Source organism: Hippoglossus stenolepis, chromosome 7, assembly GCF_022539355.2.
Source record: "Hippoglossus stenolepis isolate QCI-W04-F060 chromosome 7, HSTE1.2, whole genome shotgun sequence".
NCBI lineage: Eukaryota > Metazoa > Chordata > Actinopteri > Pleuronectiformes > Pleuronectidae > Hippoglossus > Hippoglossus stenolepis.
Genome location: NC_061489.1, coordinates 10,827,679 through 10,846,701, shown reverse-complemented (window position 1 = coordinate 10,846,701; position 19,023 = coordinate 10,827,679).

Sequence of the window (19,023 nt, the reverse complement as noted above, 5' to 3'; positions counted from 1 at the left end):
GTGAGATGAGCTGGAAGCTGCACCTTTGTGCTCCTCTCGAAGAGTTGGATGGGAAGAGAAGATGTGAGCTGGAGACGAGGCTCAACAGCCTTCCCTCCTGTGGAAGGATTGTAGGAACAGGCTCGACAGCCTGCTCTCCGTAGAGGGAGTGTAGAAAGAGGACTAGAAGAGTTGGAGATCCTGGCTTATATTGGCCCGGTGACCTCACAGGTCATGGGGTCCAGAGTGACCAATGGGAGTTGAAACCTGTGTCCCAGGGGGGTTTTCACACCTCTGATGCCCCCTGGGAGACGGAGTTCCTTGCTCTGGTTTTTGATGGCCCCTGGGAGACTGAGTCTTGGAGGAACATGCGGCTTCAGGCTCTTGACTGAACATGTAGGCCGAAGAGTGGTTTCACAAAGAACCATGGCCCAACAATGATCACAACGGAAGTCGGTAACAACAGATGTTAAAACGTGATGCTCTTCTATTTGAGAACGTACGGTACAGGTGCTTCCCTCCTTTTTGGGCACTGCGAGCACCCGTACCGTAACTCCTCAAATACACAAGCATCACATTTGAAGCAGTGACTTGCTTGTCCAGGTTTCGAGAAACAACATCTCACCTAACCCTTACATCCATGACTTAACTGCAGTAAGTAACTCTTCTAATCAGTTCATGTTTCCTTGTCAACATCCATTTTCAATCACCACACTGTGGTTGTGTTTCTGTTGTGGGACTTTTGCGGTTTTGTTGTGGCTCATGTAGTTAGGTCGTGGCTTTTGTGGTTGTGTTGTTGCAGTTGTATTGTGGCTTTTGCGGTTGTGTTTTTTCCTTTGCGTTTTTGTTTTGGCTTTGGCATTTGTGTCGTCACTTTTGCAGTTGTGTCATGGCTCTTGCGTCTGTGTTGGAGCTTTTGTTATTCTGTCCTAGCTCTTGCGGTTGTGTTTTGGCTTTTGCGGTTGTGTTGTGGCTCTTGTAGTTGTGTCTCTAGTCTCGACCACTGTCCACAGTTGAGACAATTTTATAAAAACTGTTTTGCTGACAACAACACCAATTTGGTTTTACCCAGTCTGTCCTTGCGTCGCGAAGTTGTACTGCAGGGTGGTGGAAGTGTTTAAACCTGATCGCAGGGTGGAAAGAGGTCAAAGCAAAAGAGCTGGAATAATGAAGATTGAGGACGTGGACAGAAAGAGTTACATTATGTCTCCAAAGTAGAGAAATATTCTGGTCTGGGACCAATCTGATTCATCTGATAACGTGATAACGTTTGAGACATAGCAACAAGGCCTCCTCACCTACTTCCTCAAACGCACATCATTTGAAATCTACGTGCGCCTTCTTTCCGTGTGTGTCAGCAGCTGTAAACTATCATTTGTGCTAATGACATTCAGCGGGCAGCATCCGATCTACAGTAATGTCAGCATGAGCAGGGCTATACGAAATGGAAAGTGGTGACTCACTGCTAACGGCACACAGCAGCTCACACACAGCTAAATGGCAGCGTGCTCCAGGTCCACACAGCAGCAGTATTGCATCCCTGACAACTTTCCATTTGCACGAGAATGGATGAGCTTGACCCCCGTGTACTTGACCTTGCTCACCCTGAAGCAGGAGCCACACATTCCCTCGCTGGAGCAACTTCACTCTGTTTCAGTGTTGGAATACTTTTCCTTCGCTTAACGTGGAACGAAGGAGCATCTCTGAGGGGTAGTAACGTTCGGGTCGTAGTCAGGATTGTGTGATGGTGTCGAGATACTCCTTTAAATTGAGAGAGTGAGTAAAACAACATGCATCTGAGATGGATTTTAGTGTGGGTGTAAAGCCTCAGGACGGCAATGACTTAATGTTTCTGTTGCAGCTTGCACAACGCTGTTAGCAGGAACTTCTGCCGGCAAACGTCCAACATGAACTGTTATTATGAGCCTTTTTTCTCCCTCACTTCACCGAGTTCATAAATATTTTCATGCTGAGGGTTATCATAACATGACCTCATGCAAAGTTAAACAAAGAATTCCTTCTCCTGCACAGAATAAATATCAACTGTCCCTAAATTCTCCCCCGTGAATTCTCAGTTTCTGACTCTTATTCACGGCTTTTATTGACATCTTTACATCCTTCTCCTCTTTTATTCATTTCTTTCCCTTCCTTTTTTCTCTCGCCTCACGGTCAAACCAGCTGCTAATTAGAAGGGAGTTAAAATAAGGCAAGAGTTGTTAAAGCTTGTGAGTTTGGCAGAGCGGCAGTTGAGCAAACCAGGGCTGCTGCCAGACCAGAAAAAAACCTTTCGGGCACGTTTGCCAGCGCACAGCCTTTAAGTGGGTCACGAAACTGAAACCCAGGCGGGGCTTTTCAGTGCTTAGGCAGAGAACTGCAGAATCCAAGCAGAAGGTCAGACAACCCCCCCCTAATCGGGACCCCCGCCATCCCAGACACCTCAGGGACTGTGCTGCTGAATTCATTAACAAGCACTTACACTGGCTTGATCACCTGTGGGCTGGAACAGGAGAAGGTGGTATTCTTGAGTCAGCCCCGAACAGGAACCTGGTACCGCTGGCTATTTATTTTCTCATTTTCTTATTCAGCACTGTAACGAGAGAGAGGCCCAGATGGCGGCCGCTGGGGAGATTGGCAGGCGTTTATTTCAAGCTGTTTATATTTGGTTGTGTCTCCGGGGATACGCTCATAACTTACTTGGCTGTTATATCAATACCTGATGAGTTTACAAATAAGACGGCACTACCAATGATGTTACCTGAGCTCAATTTTTCAAATTATGAGCTTCTCCTTTTTCAGATCCACCCTAGACAATCATGGTATTAGTCCGTATAATATATATAACTGTATAATTTTCAGCTACCCCTCTTCGTATCGTAACACTATGATTTATTTGTGCCGTCAAATAGCCTGAACTGAACTAATTTCTTCTCAGAATATGTTCTTCCTCTGCAACATATGGGAATGTTTCTGCAAAAAGAGGCATTTGTCATATACACTTTCTCCGCTTGTTTTAATGACTTCTGTGGTCTCGCCATCCATTACTAAAGGTTTATGAGGGGAAACATGGAAGAACCCAAACTGTCAGTTAGCCCAGTCATTAGATTTACCATTGGAACGCTCATGATGGTTACTGACTCTGTATGCTGGTTTCGATTAGAAGAAATCCTTTCTTTGATTCTACAGACGATATTAAGATTGTTTTGTTGCATTTTCAGTGTGAATTTGTGACAAAAAAAAAAACATATTGAATTTAACTTTACAGCTGTAGAAATACTTGCATGTCTAAATTTGTTCAGGAATATTTTCAACAGTTACATTTCACATTTTAACAAAGTTGATATCCTGTAAGCTTTGAAATGATCTCACAAACTGATACCACAGGGAATCACTAATATTTAACCTAGCTCACTAATTAACACAGGGTTTGGTAATTTTTGTCTTATCAAAGACAAATTCAGTTTTTATAACATCTGCCGAGGTTCTTACCAAATTACTAAACACACACTTACCTGTATTGTGGCTGAAACTGCCTCTCTTTGGTGGGGCGTCTGATGTCAGATGGTAGTGATGAGGAGGATGTTACACGCAGCTGGTTTCCCAGGTTTGGGTGGGTCAGTCTTGAGCAGAGTTGAGTCTTTGCAAGACTCAGTTTTGGAAATAAATATCTGGTGCAAACTTCAGAATCCTCAGGACGTACACAGTTTATGAAGCTTGAGCAGAGGGAGGGAGTTGTAGCTCTGAGCAAATCTTAATTACATGTTAGAGGTGAGGCAGATTAGCTGGTTCCACAATAACGGGTAAAAGAAATTAGTTAAGTTTCTTTTCTTTACATTTCAGGTCCTGAAATCTCCAACCAAATGGCTCAAGGACTCATAGCTTACTCAAATGTCATTGCAGATATTCTTGCAACGTGGGAAAATGCTTAGAGATTTTGTTCAGGTATGACAGGTACTTGGCTACACAACATGTTTTCCCTTCATCCACATGAATTGTTTTACTTCTTACCTCATTCTGTAAAACAATGACAAACCACATTAGTGTGCCGTGCCCCTCAGTGCTTATTTTCTACATTATGTTGTTCATTATCTTGGCCCAAATTAGTTAACTTTTTAAAGACAAATTTCATTAACTGGCTCACCACAGAACAGTGTCTCCGTCTCAGTACGGTCTAGTGAAAGCTGCTTGTTGGGCACACAAACTTCACCGATGAGCATTAAGTACATTTGTCCTCACAACTCATCCAGTTTGTTGCAGCATGTGATTTGCCACTGTGAGTGTGTCCCCGTAACTAAGGCACCCAGGCTTATGTCTTTTAATTCGACAGGAATATGATTATAAGTGCAACCTTCTGCATTACCATTTGTTTCATCGACAGTCACCATGATCCTTGCACCATGATGTATGAAAAGAGATACATCAGTTTCAAACAGTGTAACCACTGTCCACATGCTTTCATGCATCATTTATGTTGGGATGGTAGTTAAACGATACATCCACTAGGAGGCGGAGGCGAGAGTTTCTGAAAACAACATACATGCCGACAGTGGAGGAGATTGTGATAACGTAGCTTAACAAAGCTGAAAAAAAATCAGAGTCGTAAACAACTGTGATACAACTTGCCAACTCTCTTCTAAAAAAGTTTAGCCATTGTTAAAATGTCTTCCTCGAACTATTGGATTCACTGCCCCCCCACGCTTTCCGGTGGTACTGCTCAATACAGTGAGCATAAATAAGCCTTCACAGCTACTTTCCTTCACCCAGACCGTGACCTGACGGGACTGGACAGCTGGAGGGACCACCCTGAAAGACAAGTCCACAATTTTTCTTTTGTTGTAGAAATATGTATTCGCAAGGATAGTGATAAGTGGATTTTGTTACACTCAAAGAAAGCCAGACTAGTTGTTTTCAGTCTATATGCTAAGCTTAACTAACCAGTGGCTAGTGTTATACTGAACAGACAGATTTAAGAGTGAAATCAATCATCTCACCTTACACTTGGCAAGAAAGTGAATCAACTTGTTTCTCAAAATGTCCAACTGACTTTAAAACAGCAAAGACAGTTTTTTTTTTATTGGCTCTTGAACTTCTGATAAACTTCTACTGCTCTTTAAGTGACTTCTTCAACATTAATTCCCCAACTATTTATGCTCTGCATGAAACATATGGGTTGTGAGGCGCGCTGGCCCCGGCCCAAGGTCTGAAAACACAGCCCACACATCATTCAGGTCTTGCTCCGTTTCTCAGGAAATATTTGGCAGAGTGACATTTGCGTTTTACTGTTTTTCTCAAATGGAGTCTGACCTAGTCAGTGCTCTACTGCTCTGAGCAGAAGGGAGGAGGAGGAGGAGGAGGAGGAGAAGGAAGAGGACTGGAGGAAGAGGAGGTGGAGGAAAGGGTGTAGCGTGGGACGCTGATATAGTACCTTCCTATTCATGCTAGCTGGCAAACAGGTGGCCAGGAACTCACACACGGAAATTGCTGCCATCATACCTGACACACTCCTATTTTATTCTGCCAACTACCACATCCTGATGCAGTCCACCTCTTTAAACACACACCCACAGTCTATCATCCTGGTTTTTACGACACACCCTCTGTCTACACTGTCCAATTCTAATTAGCCTGTCATTCATCCATCATCTCTACTCACCCCTGAACACTGTCACATACAACTAACCCCTCCGTTCTAGCAGGAGTGTATCTTGGCTCATTGGTTTGGCTTTTACTGAAATAACTATTTGCAGCTCCTTTATGTCTGATTATACTTTCATACAGTGGAGTATCCTGTTTTCATTCCTTCACCTTTAATATATTCATGATGTGCCCCGTCTCTCCAAGTTTGTCCTTGATCAGAGCAAAATGAAACTGATTCAAAAAGTAGCTGGATTTGGATTTCGCCATGGCAGTCACCCCCTAACTCATCTTCTTGACTGGAAAAGGAAACAAAGGGGCACTCACACATGGCACCGCATACTGCCGACATCTGGTTCAGCATCATGTTGAATAAATCTTTTTGTATTCAGCTGCCATGACATAATGTGGATGTGCTGCTCCTCATCCAAGTCAACTTCTCCTGTCTGCTTTGATGTCGTCCATATCATTTTTGGCATAATGGCTGCCATGACTCGAGAGATGATCGGAGAGATGATCTATTTTCAAGATTTTCCCATGGTTCACTTGATGGCACAATGTCACAATTGCCCATCGGTGATCTTAGTAGGAAGCTGAGTCAAAAGAATTACATTCCCCATCACGTCCCCCCTATTTCTGAAGAGCATTGTGACAGAAACCAGGAAAGACAACATCAGGACTGAGACGTTTGGCTGTCTGCCCCTGTACAAAACAAAAAAACCCTTTGGATAAGCTCACATCCAATTTCTGCCATATCAGTTTTGGAAATAAACACAGGCCCTGGCAGGCTGAGTTTATTGTGTGTGTTTGTGAGATTCAGACTCACACTATGGAGAGACGAGAAAAAGACACAGAAGAACCATCAGGCGGTTGTTGAAAGGCAGACTTAGCACCCTTCGCCCAGTTAGCCAGCCATCTCAGCCGCATCCTGCTCCATGCCCACTTTCTCCACACATCTGCAGAAGCTTAAAACCCAGTGGGCTGGATCACTAAGACAGAGCTGGGCTTTGTCAGACCTCAGATTGTCTGCCAGGACTCGACCTATATGGATTAGAGGCTCTGTCAGAGAGCACCGGGGGAGGACCAAGTTCACTGCCCCCGACCAGCAGCCCCAGTCGCCTCACTTCATCAGAGCACTGGTCCGCACAGCAGCAGCGTCTGAGGACTGTTCTCCATCCCACTGTGGGGGTTTTCTTTGAGAGCACTGGAGAGAAGAGGCGATGCATTTAGCAGCTTTATGGGCATGAGAAAATTACAAAAGACTAAACAAAGGCTGAGAGGGTGGTCGAAATAGACGACACAAATTCCTCTCTTCATTTGATGACTTTGGCTTGTCAGCACTAACAGCTTACTCTGGTATGTCTCCCCTCATTCCTCCTCCTCCTCCTCCCTTTCTCTTTCTGTCACCTTGCCTTCTCCTTGTTTTTCGTCTCCAGGCCTCTCACCCGGCTGCCATATAATGGCATGTGTTTTGATTGGTGCAGCGGGGGGAAACAGGGTATTGTCTGGACAGGATCTAGGCTGAGATCAGCAGATAGATTGTACGGTGGTTTAGGGCAGAACTCTGGCTACCAACGTCATCTTTGTTTTAGTTGGACACTGCAAACACTTAGCTAATCATAGAAAAGAGCCAGACATGGAGGAAATAGGGACTTATGAAAACAAGCAACCGGTATGGCATTATTATTATGTCGAACTCATTCATTAGAAATATGTTACTATTTATTATGTGTCCAGATATTATCAGACGTTTTGTTTTCATTTTGACTACGATGAAATATAATCTACGAAAAGAATTGATAACGGTGCAACAGAATATCAAATACTGTATAAGGATTTTTTTGCTGCGTCCATATTGAATAATAGTGCGTGCTGTTTCCCATCCATGCTTTCTTTATCTTTGAGAACAGAGTCAAGGTTTTGCACTCCACCTTTCCCTCCTTAGTATCTCTTCTCTGAGAATCCTGAGCTGCTGATTTCATGGTTGGTTCTGGCTCACCCCAGCGTTATAATTGTCAGGAGTGCACAGGCCTGGCTGCTGCTCTGTGCAAAAGGGGCTGACACTGAAAGGATGCAGACAACTGATTTATGTTTTCTGGCAAAAAAGCAGACAATTAATTCCTGGCGACAGGCTCAAATTACAACATGCTTGGGTTGCTGTGGCAGGGGTGCATGACCTAAAATTGCTGGTCTGTCAGTGCCATGAATCTGAAATGATATACAGGGGTTGGTAGCCAATATGAAACAGGGCGTGAATGGTAATATATCCCATCTGGTGTTCCGCACTTTGATCAATCCAGAAAAGAGTCTAAATGTTTCAGACTCCTGTCTGGATTTATTAAACAAACCCAGATTAATCTCAGGCATGTACATATATCTGCATATATCTGAGTAGATATATATGTTTATGCATACATACAATATTCAAACATAGAGAAGTGAGTCCTGAGTCCAAGTGTTCAATTACAGCCACTGACAAGATTGTCCTCTATACAAAAAATTGGCAATAAACCCCAAATGGTTTGAATGTTTCATATTTCAATCAACTGATGAATAATATTATTTGTAAATTTTCCTAAATGTTGTTTTACAGCATTTCCACATAGATAAAATTCAGGTAGGGAAATAATATTCTCAACTTCGTAGCCATGCTAGCAGGTCTGTAGAGGTTGTTGTTATGGTACAGTGTTGCATTGAGCTAAATGCTAACAGCATGCCAACATGCCAACATGCGCACAGTGACAATGCTAACATGCTCATGTATTGGCGCAATTTTTTATCATGTTCACCATTTTAATTGGTTTTAATGGCTCAATTAAAATGGTTAGCATGGTTGACATTGCGCCATTACACGAACATGTTAGCATTGTCACTGTGCGCATGTTGGCATGCTGTTAGCATTTAGCTCAATGCAACACTGTACCATCACATCAACCTCTACAGACCTGGGGGCATGCTTACATTTGCCAATTTGAAATGCCACCAGTATTGGACATGTAAATGGGTTATTAAATAGACAAACTGATCAAACTGAAATTTGGACCTGATTGTGTTAGATAAGAACAAAAAGGGAATGCCAAGTAACAATTTATCATGAGGAGGACGTACATTTTTGTAAAATATTTAAAGACACTCCTGACAATCCTGTTGACATCTCATTTAAAATTACACATCAACCTGATGGCGGAGCTATAGGAGAAGTAAAGGGATCACCAAAGTGTGTTGGATCAAATGGGAACCAAGATAAACTGTAATGTCAATACAATCCAGATATCTCAGTCTGGATGAAAGTGTTGGACCATGGAGGAGAAAAGGAAAAAGCAGGGAGTTACAGAGCTGAGCCGATGTTGTGTCATCTTTATACATCCCAGTCCTTCAGAGTTTATATCTTATATCAAGCACTGTATATTATCAGAGTGACAATCTGGGCAGAGGGACAGTTACACAGGAATCGAAATATGTGCCCAGTTTGTGAAATAACTTCCTTTCCTTCAGGGGTGGACTCCATGTCGCCTGACATTCTGTGGGATTCAAGGCCTCTGAGGCTTTCCACAGTGTGTCATTTCCTCCCTGGAATCCATGGATTAGTCATATCACTTCCTATTGTCCTTGCCAGGCAGTGGCCCATTTAGCCACAGCTCTCCTTTGTCCACGGCTGCTTTTATGGTTAAACCATGGTCAGCACACGTCCTCGACTGTCAAAACCATTATTTTCTTTCCTCTTACTTTTTCCTTTACTATTTAACTGTTGGAAAATTAAATTGTGAAAGTGGAGCGCAATGGAACTGTCATCCATTTGAACATTATTCCCAGGCTCTGAATGGCATTTGGCAGAGGACATTTAACGTGTGACCAAAGGCAGACAGCACTTATACAATCTTTCAAAACCGCATCCGTGTATGGTGTTGGTTAAACCCTAAACGAAACTCATTGATTAAATTTGACTTTAAAATGTAAACGTGTTGATGAGAAAACACTTGCTTCAACACTGTACACCAGTAGCCTAAAGCTTCACTTTGAGAGACTCTCTTCTGATTGCTCAGTCAGGCCTCTGGGTGGAAGAAAGAAAAAAAAAAGAGAAAAGAACTTTTTCCATCCAGCTCCATAGCAGCCCTGGATCTGCATGTGGAAGTTTTAATAGGAGTCAGATGTGCTTCTAATCAAAGGAATATGGCGGGAAATGTTAGTGAGCCCCAGCGAGGAGCAACAGGGCTACAGGAACTGTGATAAGACCTGAACGACAGTAACAAATTACACTTCTTGACTTCAGAGCCAACTAACAAATTTGCTGTGAGCCTAGAGTTGATTTTATTTCCACTGGGAACATGGTCATGTGGTGGTGTTAAATGACATTCACGAGGTGCTGTACAATGGGGAAGTAAAGGCAAACTAGCTTGTAAACAGGGACAAGCTGTAGATCTTTTCTCGTAGTGGCTATTATTGCTCTTATATATTAGCAATGGAAGTTAATAGTTCTGATGTACCTTTCTGTTAAAGTAACTATAGTCAGTGTTTATAAAGAGCAAATGATTATGTATAATGTGAAGGGGGTCTCTTGTGGTGATGAGCCCACAGCAAAATATCACTGAACTCTGCAGTTCCCCACAGATTTATAAAGTGTTTTAGCTTCTTTTGGCTCATTGTATTGATTTTTGAACCCATTGTTTTTGCTTTGATTCACTCTCATTTCTCATGACATTGTTTTCCACAGCAGCAGCAGGCAGCTCTTTCTAGTTGACCAGCATGAAACAGACAAAAGCTGCTTTCAGACATGAACTGAAGTGCAGATATTCTCCTGAGAGGGGCTGTATGTAAGAACATAAATGTTCGGATAATGTGAAACCTCTGCTGTCCGATTGAGCCCATGTGAGAACACAGCAGGAGTTTCTCTGGAAGATTCCCCGCGAGTGGATGATGTTTCTAACAGCGACGGACACTAAACTAAAAAAAACAAAAAGAATACAATTATCGAAGAATGAAAAGGATACAGGAACAATAGGAACAATATGTGATCTCTGCAGCTGAATTTATACGTTATGTCCTGCCTCCTGCATGCTGGGCCACTCCACGTTTGAACGTTCTGGAGATTTTGTTGTTGTTGTGAACACATCTGACCAGAGAATCTCTGAACGCTGGAGAAAGTCTGGACGCCATTGTGCGAACATTCTCTGGGGTTCATGTCTGAAAACAGTTTATGTCATTTTGAGGAGCAAAAACTTTAGGTATGGACTTAGAAACAATTAGCCTACATACTGGAGGAGGGAGTGTCTGTTAATATCCCTAATGCTAACTAATGACCCTGTTGTGTCGTGAGCATTTCCCTCAAGATTTGGTGGGGACTAAAACAGAGCTAAAGGAAGTGGCAGGATTAAGTGGCTGAACAAATTCTCCTTCTTACTAATAAAAAATCAAATATTTTAGAATAATTAGGCACATGAGCTTTGAGCTCTGAGCATTGAGTTTGTACTGATGCTAACCGACCAACTCTGTTTGCAATCTTATTTTTTGTTTACTGTTGTCTGCCACTTCCGTGTTTGTGTTATAATTTCCGTGTAAAGATTTTCTCTCCACAACGGAGGGGGTTACTTCTGCTCAGCATATTTTTTTTGCGCTGATGTTGCACATGTAGTTAACACTCTAATACCACAAAGTAGCTCACTCTGTCCTGTAACAATGGCATACCGCCTATCTAATCACCCGCTGCAGCCGACCTCACTCTGTCTTTTTTCCCTCTACCTCTGTTTGTCAATGATCCCACTTATTATGCAGTGTATCTGAGTGCCTGCATGCCCAGAGCACACTGACCACCAGCCAGCCGACCACATGAAAATGGAAGTGATGAGATCATGTGCTGATACACGTTCACAGAGGAGGAACAAATTCGGCTATTCGTCTTTGTCAACCCACTAGCTCCTTTCTTCTGCTTGCAGACTAAACACACAGGCACGCAGACGGGCACGCATTGCGCTCATGCAGGTTTGTGAATGCACACAATCAAACGCCACCACACGGAGATACTTAGAATAAGATATACACGCATGGAGACTGACAGATATGCACAAATTAGGGTGCATGCCATGCATCCATAAGAAAGGACTATTTCCCTCATTTGTTACTCATCTGCCAGTCTGCACGGTCACAATCTTCTGTGGTGACTACCGTCTCAGTCTGAAGCTTTGTTTGCATCCTCTCTGACTCGAACAGACAGGAAAACCACAGAGCTGGGACTTTAACTCCCATTAACATAAAACAACCCTAGGTCATGCACAAAGAACTCATGGGAAAGCAGCACTGAGTGTTCAACCTCTAACTGCTCAGACCTTGGCTCCATTATAAAAGGGCATTTGCATTGCACTCCATTTTCTGAACCAAACTGGCTTGGTTCACAGAGCATATCTGTGGTCGTAAGGATACTAATAGAGGCAGTGGAGGAGGAAAAATGCAAGAAAGAAGTCAAAATATAGAGAAAAGTGAACTGTCAGAGAAATGGGAGACCATGTAGGAAGCCTGTCGAAGCATGTTTTGTCTATTTACAACACAGTCATTGCTGCTGTCTGGAATGTCTGCGTTTGACTGGAAGAGCAGTAATCAAAAGAGCTGCAGGCTATACATGGCATCCGCACAAGAGAGGTTATGGGGATTCAGCACTTTGCATGAACTATACTACTCATTAAGTCATGCCAGTTGGGCCAAAGATTCAAAAACAAGCGTGGGTGAGATAGTTAATAAAAGATCCTCTCGTGTCTGCTTTCATTTAGCGTGCTGCATTCCGAGGCACGAAGCGGCCACGGTGGTATCGTCCAGGTGGGTGGCTGGTAACAGTAGTGGATGAGTGGTTTTCTCCAGGCGTAGATAGGTTTTCCATTACAAATTGTGTCAGGTGAAAAAACATGTTTTCTTAATTGCTTGTTGTAAATAGCGAAGAGCGTTTTTCTTCTTAAAACCACATGCTGAGCAGATGGGATTAAACCAGAGCAGCATTCTAGAGATAAACAACTAGGACGGCCCTTAGGTGGAACCTTCTCTTTACAATAACAAACGAGTTCACTCTGACTTGGAGAGGACACTTCCTCTGCATGCTGTGTGAATAATTTGAGTATTGATTCCACATTGTGCTGTCTTGCTACGTGCCTGCCAGGGGTCAGGGGTGGGAGCGGACGTGATACAGGAACTGGTATTTATGGGAAGAGACGGTGATGTCAGAGCGGCAGCATCTTCTCCAGACATCCAGACATGTGTCGGAGGCCACGTCTGCCATCAGTGAGGCGCAGCAGGGGTTGTGTGTATTCATGTGTGTGTGCGTGGGTGTGTGCATGTACAGACAGGTACACATGTACTCATACACTAACACACACACACACACACACACACACACACACACACACACACACACACACACACACACACACACACACACACACACACACACACACACACACACACACACACACAGTGCAGAGTGAAGCTCCAGTCATCTGAATCACTTGGCCAGAATCGAGCATAACTCACACAGGGATGTAGTGAAAAGAGGTGCACCAGCCTCAAAGAGTTAATGTTCCTCCACATGTTTTTACAGACTGAATCACCCACCTGTGGCATTGAAGAATGTTTTCAGTCCCGTCTGGTCTTTTGTTTACCAAGAGAGCAACTGAAAGAGTGATGTGTCATTAAGAGTCACAGTTGATGGAGTAAAACCAAGGAAGGAGGTTCATTGGCTGCTTCGCTCTTACTTTATTTGAAAAGAGAAAACAAGACAAAAAATCTGTCACCACACAAGTGGCCCCGTGAGGCCGTAACTCTTATTACACACCAGGAGACAGAGCTGGAAGGATGACATATGGAGACTCTCCAGTTCTTACATCTTTCTCACATAGTAAGACAAAAAAAACTTACGATTTTAAGGCATTTGGGGAAAAAAATTATAAATCAAAATAAAGCTTCTGCCTAATATAACAGGCAATAATATATATGGTTCTATCCAGTGTTTCCCCTGGAATCTTTTGAGGCCTGCGATGATAAAACTTAACTTTCATTAAAAGAAATTACTTTAAATATTTTATTGCACAAATAAAGGTTGCATGACCTATTACCTTTGTGGGACTGGCACATCATGAGGACAGTGAGCTTGATGATACTCTGGCTTCCTGCCACAGTCCAAACACATTACTTTGGCGCTACATTACTCATTTTGTTATTAAAAATACTTTTTGGCCTGGCAGAGGTTATAACAGGGAAAGGTAATACTGCACAGATCAACGTAACTGCTTAATTACACATGTCCCAAAGTCCAGCAATAATAAAAAAATAAGGACTTGAACCATTACAACACCTGAGTCTCCCGCAGTTTAAATCTTTAGGAACCACAAATCAAATGTAGCACTTACTAACAGGACCTGTATTTGGCTTGTTTTGGGTTTGGTATAGATATCAAAAAATCACAATAAAAGACTAACTATACCAAATGCTACTAAATAATTCATAGACCGACATTGTACCCTTTAAAATGTGCAGCAATCGTTAGCACAAGTTTAAAACAGCATTGTCTTTTGACCAATACATCATGTAGACAGTCTATTGTGACGATTACACGAGTATTCCTGTTCAGAGTGATGTAAATCATGAACATGGCCACCAGTGTGTACATGAGCACTGAGCTGTTTCTGGCACCAAGAGAAGTTCAGAGAGGACACTGAACACAACAGAAGCTAATTCCTCTCAGCATCCCAACACACCAAGGCAAATCAAGCTGATTAGCCACCTAATGAGCCAGATTAGCCACATAGAGATTCTGGTATGTAGTAATAGACTGGGAGACAACAGATACAAACACAGATAATCACTGTCCTTTCAATACCCCCGCCCCTGAGCTGGGGACATACAAGTCTGTCCAGCTAAATCAGGCCCAGTGATGTATCCCGTCATTCACCATGCAAGAGTTTTTAATAGTCATTTTCTCTTCACACAATAGGGGTAATGCCAGTAAATTCATTACATCTGTACGGAGTCATGATTGGTTCCCATCACTGACTAATGAATAAAAACTGTGCAGCCAGACCAGTTCTCAGAGTTTCGGCTTGAAACCACAACCAAGAACATTATTCACATCCTGGACTATTAAATTTAAAGAAATGGAAGAAGGTTATGTCTGACCACACATCCTCACTGCATCCACACACACACACACACACACACACACACACACACACACACACACACACACACACACACACACACACACACACACACACACACACACACCCACAACAATTCTCTCTCACACACGCACTGCAAACCCCAAAGTGATGGCCAACGCTTTGACAATGCGGCTGCCCACCACTTCCACAATACGCTCCAGCATTCTTTCACTTTGTTCTAGTCCCATGAAACCTGGGGATCTCACTCTCTTTTTAAAAACTGAATTTCTCACAGCTTCACTTCGCATGTGAACTCTCATGAAAAATGTTCCCTCAAATGTGATCGAGTTGCCTGTAACTTTTACAGAGGAAATTCTTTCCTAAGACTGTCTGGGGTTGGACGAGTTTTGAATTTCTTTTACTGAAAGAATTTTTTATCACCTCTAAGGAGGTTATGCTTTCACCCCCTGTCCATTTGTTTGTTGGTTGGTTTGTATGTTTGTTTGATTTTAAGCAAGATTAAACTAAAACCACTGAATGGATTTCCATGAAACTCGGTGGAAGGATGCAGTATTGATCAGGGAAGAACCCATAAAATCTCACTTCCTTTAACATTGTGAGCTAGGGCATTTGTCAACATTTTCACAATATATAAATCATGGATCTTGATGCCAAAAATCAGGCATGTTTAGAGGACTGCTATCTATGAGTGTGCAAAATTTGGAGCGACAGGGACTGTTTGGCCTTTTGCGCTCTACTGATTGCTAGTTAGAGATGTCATTGTGGTCAAACGGACTAATCACTGAGAGACATAAATTCATCTTCGTCTCTGGCTTAACACGACTATGTTCTCCTATCATTGCTAATGCAATATATCGCTTCCTGTGGGGCAGAACTGCAAAGAGAAAACTTTTTTTATTCATCATTGTTCATGAAGGAAGTGAAAAGCCAGTGACGGTGAGGAGTTGCTGCTCATTATTGCGTCCTGAGTGCGTCTTTTCCAGGATGCAGGGGCAGCGGTCTGTGTTCCTGTTTCTGTCCCATCCGTCAAGCGGCTGCTCGGAGAGGGTCCTCCTCAGAAACTGTCTCCTGCGGTCTCCTGAGCCTGGCCGGACTATCATGAATAAGCGTCTCCAACCCTCTGGTGAAGCCGCTGTACCTTGACCCATCCACCGGCCTCTGCGGCCTCTGCGGACTCTTCGACACTTTTCTCCTAACCGGAAAAAATGGTGTCCTTGCCAGTATCTTCGCTCGGCCCCAGAGTGCGCTGGGATCCACTGCGGGCCGGAGAGAGTCCATTAAACCAATGCAGGGATGAATGATGAGCAGAGCACACTGTGGAGACCCTGCTTAAATGTGAACAGCAGGAACACCTATTACAGCCTGACTCACTGGTTTGGCCAACCTCCAGGCAACTAACTGGCAGGTAAAGTGACACTGAGCTTCAGTTGTTGCACTTTGATCCCGTGTCTCAGCGAACCAAAGCCCTGGGAACTGATTTGCATTATGAATGAAATCATTCTCCACTGTGGCTCCAATATTAGCAACATGATTTGACATGAATGTTTTTGCAGCTGCGTTATTTGTACATTTATCAGCAAATCTTTGTGTTACATTAAGTTATTCCCAGATGAGACATTTAAACCTTCTCCAGTGGCTTATTTTTGCTGAGAAATGGAGAACGAGGGTAAGACGAATAAAAAATAACTGAACCAACAAAGCCTCTAGTGTCCTGAGAAGGAATATGGGCCCACAGAATGGAAAATGATCCAACATATTCTCTTAATTCAGAGAGTTAAAAAAAAAAAGTCAGGGCCCTGCAGAGCCCAGATGGCAGAAGGTATGAAGGTATGGATTTAATTGCTTCCAGACGCCATGTGAGAAGAGGGGGTACACACTACTGTAACTGCACTAATCCACACTGAGAGACTCCTGATGAACAATGTAACAAGTCATGACAGTGTGTCAGGATGTAAATGTGTATATGTTAATTCATTAAAAACCAGCTTGTGCGGTGCCACTGGTTTTATCCAGTGATGATATAACTGACAACGAGCTGGAGCTGGAAATAAGATCAAGAAAAAAAACACTGACTTTCTCTCATGTTTCTCTTTCTGTGACTCTTTCTTTTTCTCACACACACTGGGGCCTCTGATTTCCTGACATACACATTCACAATGACTGCGGCAGATATTTTGGGCTCACTCACTAATGTAATTTGCAGGAGGCAAGTCGAATAAATATCTTGTCAGGAAACTTGCTTTGTGCAACACAGGTTAAGTCCTTAGCTTGTGCGGCGGTGACCCAGATCGGTGTTTTTGGCATTTTGTTTTTGTAAATTTTGATTATGTTCCACGGAGCGTTGATCCAAAGACAAAGAGCGAGCCTCTTGTCGGGGGAATAATTCCTGCCTTGTTCCTGTCCCATCTGCGGAGAGGCCCGGCCACAGTACGAGGCTGAAAGGCATTTAGATGGAAATGGGCTGACACAAACGGAATCAAATGGAAATGTCACATCGTTTGTGACACAAGCTTGTGCATAATGCTGATCAGACGGATAAATGCTGCTGTGAAATGCTCAGCTTTAATTATTTTGGTGCTTAAACCTTATTGGCCGGAACAACACAGCATGGGAAAAAGGGCCCGGCTGCAGCAAAGTGACAGGTTAGAGTATGTCTGGACTTTTTTTTTTTTATAAATCTTGTGCTCCCCTCCCATTTCCCCTTATTCTTTAACACTTAACATGACAATGGAGCAAAAAGGGTGTAAAAGTGTTGCCTGACATTCCATTGAATTATCTAATGTCCTGTACAGATTACAACCAGACTACATGTGAAAGACGTCTACCTCTTGTTATGTAGCTATTCACACCCAAACCACTGACCTGTGATACAGACCCAGAGTATTAATCCAGTTTCTCATGCAGCTTTTACAAAGGGGACAGACCTTTAACATGGTCTGTTTGGTGCTGCATTGTCCAAAGATTGAATATAAAGATGGACGACGCGTCTCCACTTGCTCCCACTGTCCAAAAAAGAAGACAAAATATCCCTAATACAAACGAGGGATGGAGATGTGGTAGCAGGATCCTGTCAACAATTCGTGTCTCAGCTGCCAATTATCACATTTCACCACATTTTTAAAGCATCAAGTAACTAATTAAAATCTAATTTACTGGAAAAACTAGATATTGAACATACATCATTCTGCACCTCAAATCACAGAAACCATCTTTGAGAAAATCTATTTCATGTATATTTTGACTTTTAATACTAATACTAATACTAATAAAACGCAAAATGAATTTCTGGACAACAGCACCACCTGAGGCTGACCAGTGGCAGTTAGATGACCTACTAGATCAGACCGGTGCCAGGACCTGACCCTGGTGGGTTTCCTACACAGCGCTGATTGGCTTTCGCAACATTGCATCGCACACATTTTTTGTGAGAGTTAAAATATCTCAACTTGAGCGAGTGAAGCAAATGTCGCAAAGTTTGCGTCTATTTGAATCTTTGCATTGACTTTGTATGTAATCTCATCACTCAAAAGATTTGCTTCACCTTTGGTGTGAATGCACCATAACATGGAGGGGGTGGGGATTATTACCTATGCTGCAGTCAGCCACCAGGTGGCGATCAGGTCACTTTGGCTTCACTTTTGGGGAGCCACCATGTTGTCCATCCTTATATGAAGTCTATGGTCCATCCATGGAAAACCAGGTCTGTTTGTTCTTCCACTAATCTCAGACTAAATCACATTGACCAAAACATTTTGCAACATCCGCTGTTTGTTTGTTTTGGCCGCTGCAGCAGTGTGAACACAGTGGAGTTGGATTCTAAACTAGATAACTGCAGAAATCTATCATGTTAAAACATTACAAATAAAATCCAGATGAGCTGTTAGGGAAGGAAAGAATGATTGAATCCAGGGCGAGCCCCCCGAGATTCACTTGCAATTATTTCTGATTCCCTCCTGTCTGAGCAGCGCTGTAGCCAAAAACACATTAAAGGAGGCAATGGTGCTATAGCTGATTGTGTTTTTTATTTGTAAATAGCAGAGCTGGCTCCTTGTGTGTGAGTGTGAGTGTGTGAGTGTGTTTCGACAGTATACCCAGACACAGACACTGAGCCAGCTGATTGTGGTTTGGGCTCAGTCTCAGTCTCTGAATTAATGCACTGGGGCTCCCGCCATATGCTTATGGTGGTGTGGGTCCAAGTCTGGCACACACATAAATGAACACACATACACAACAAAAAAGGACTCCAGGATCCACAAGC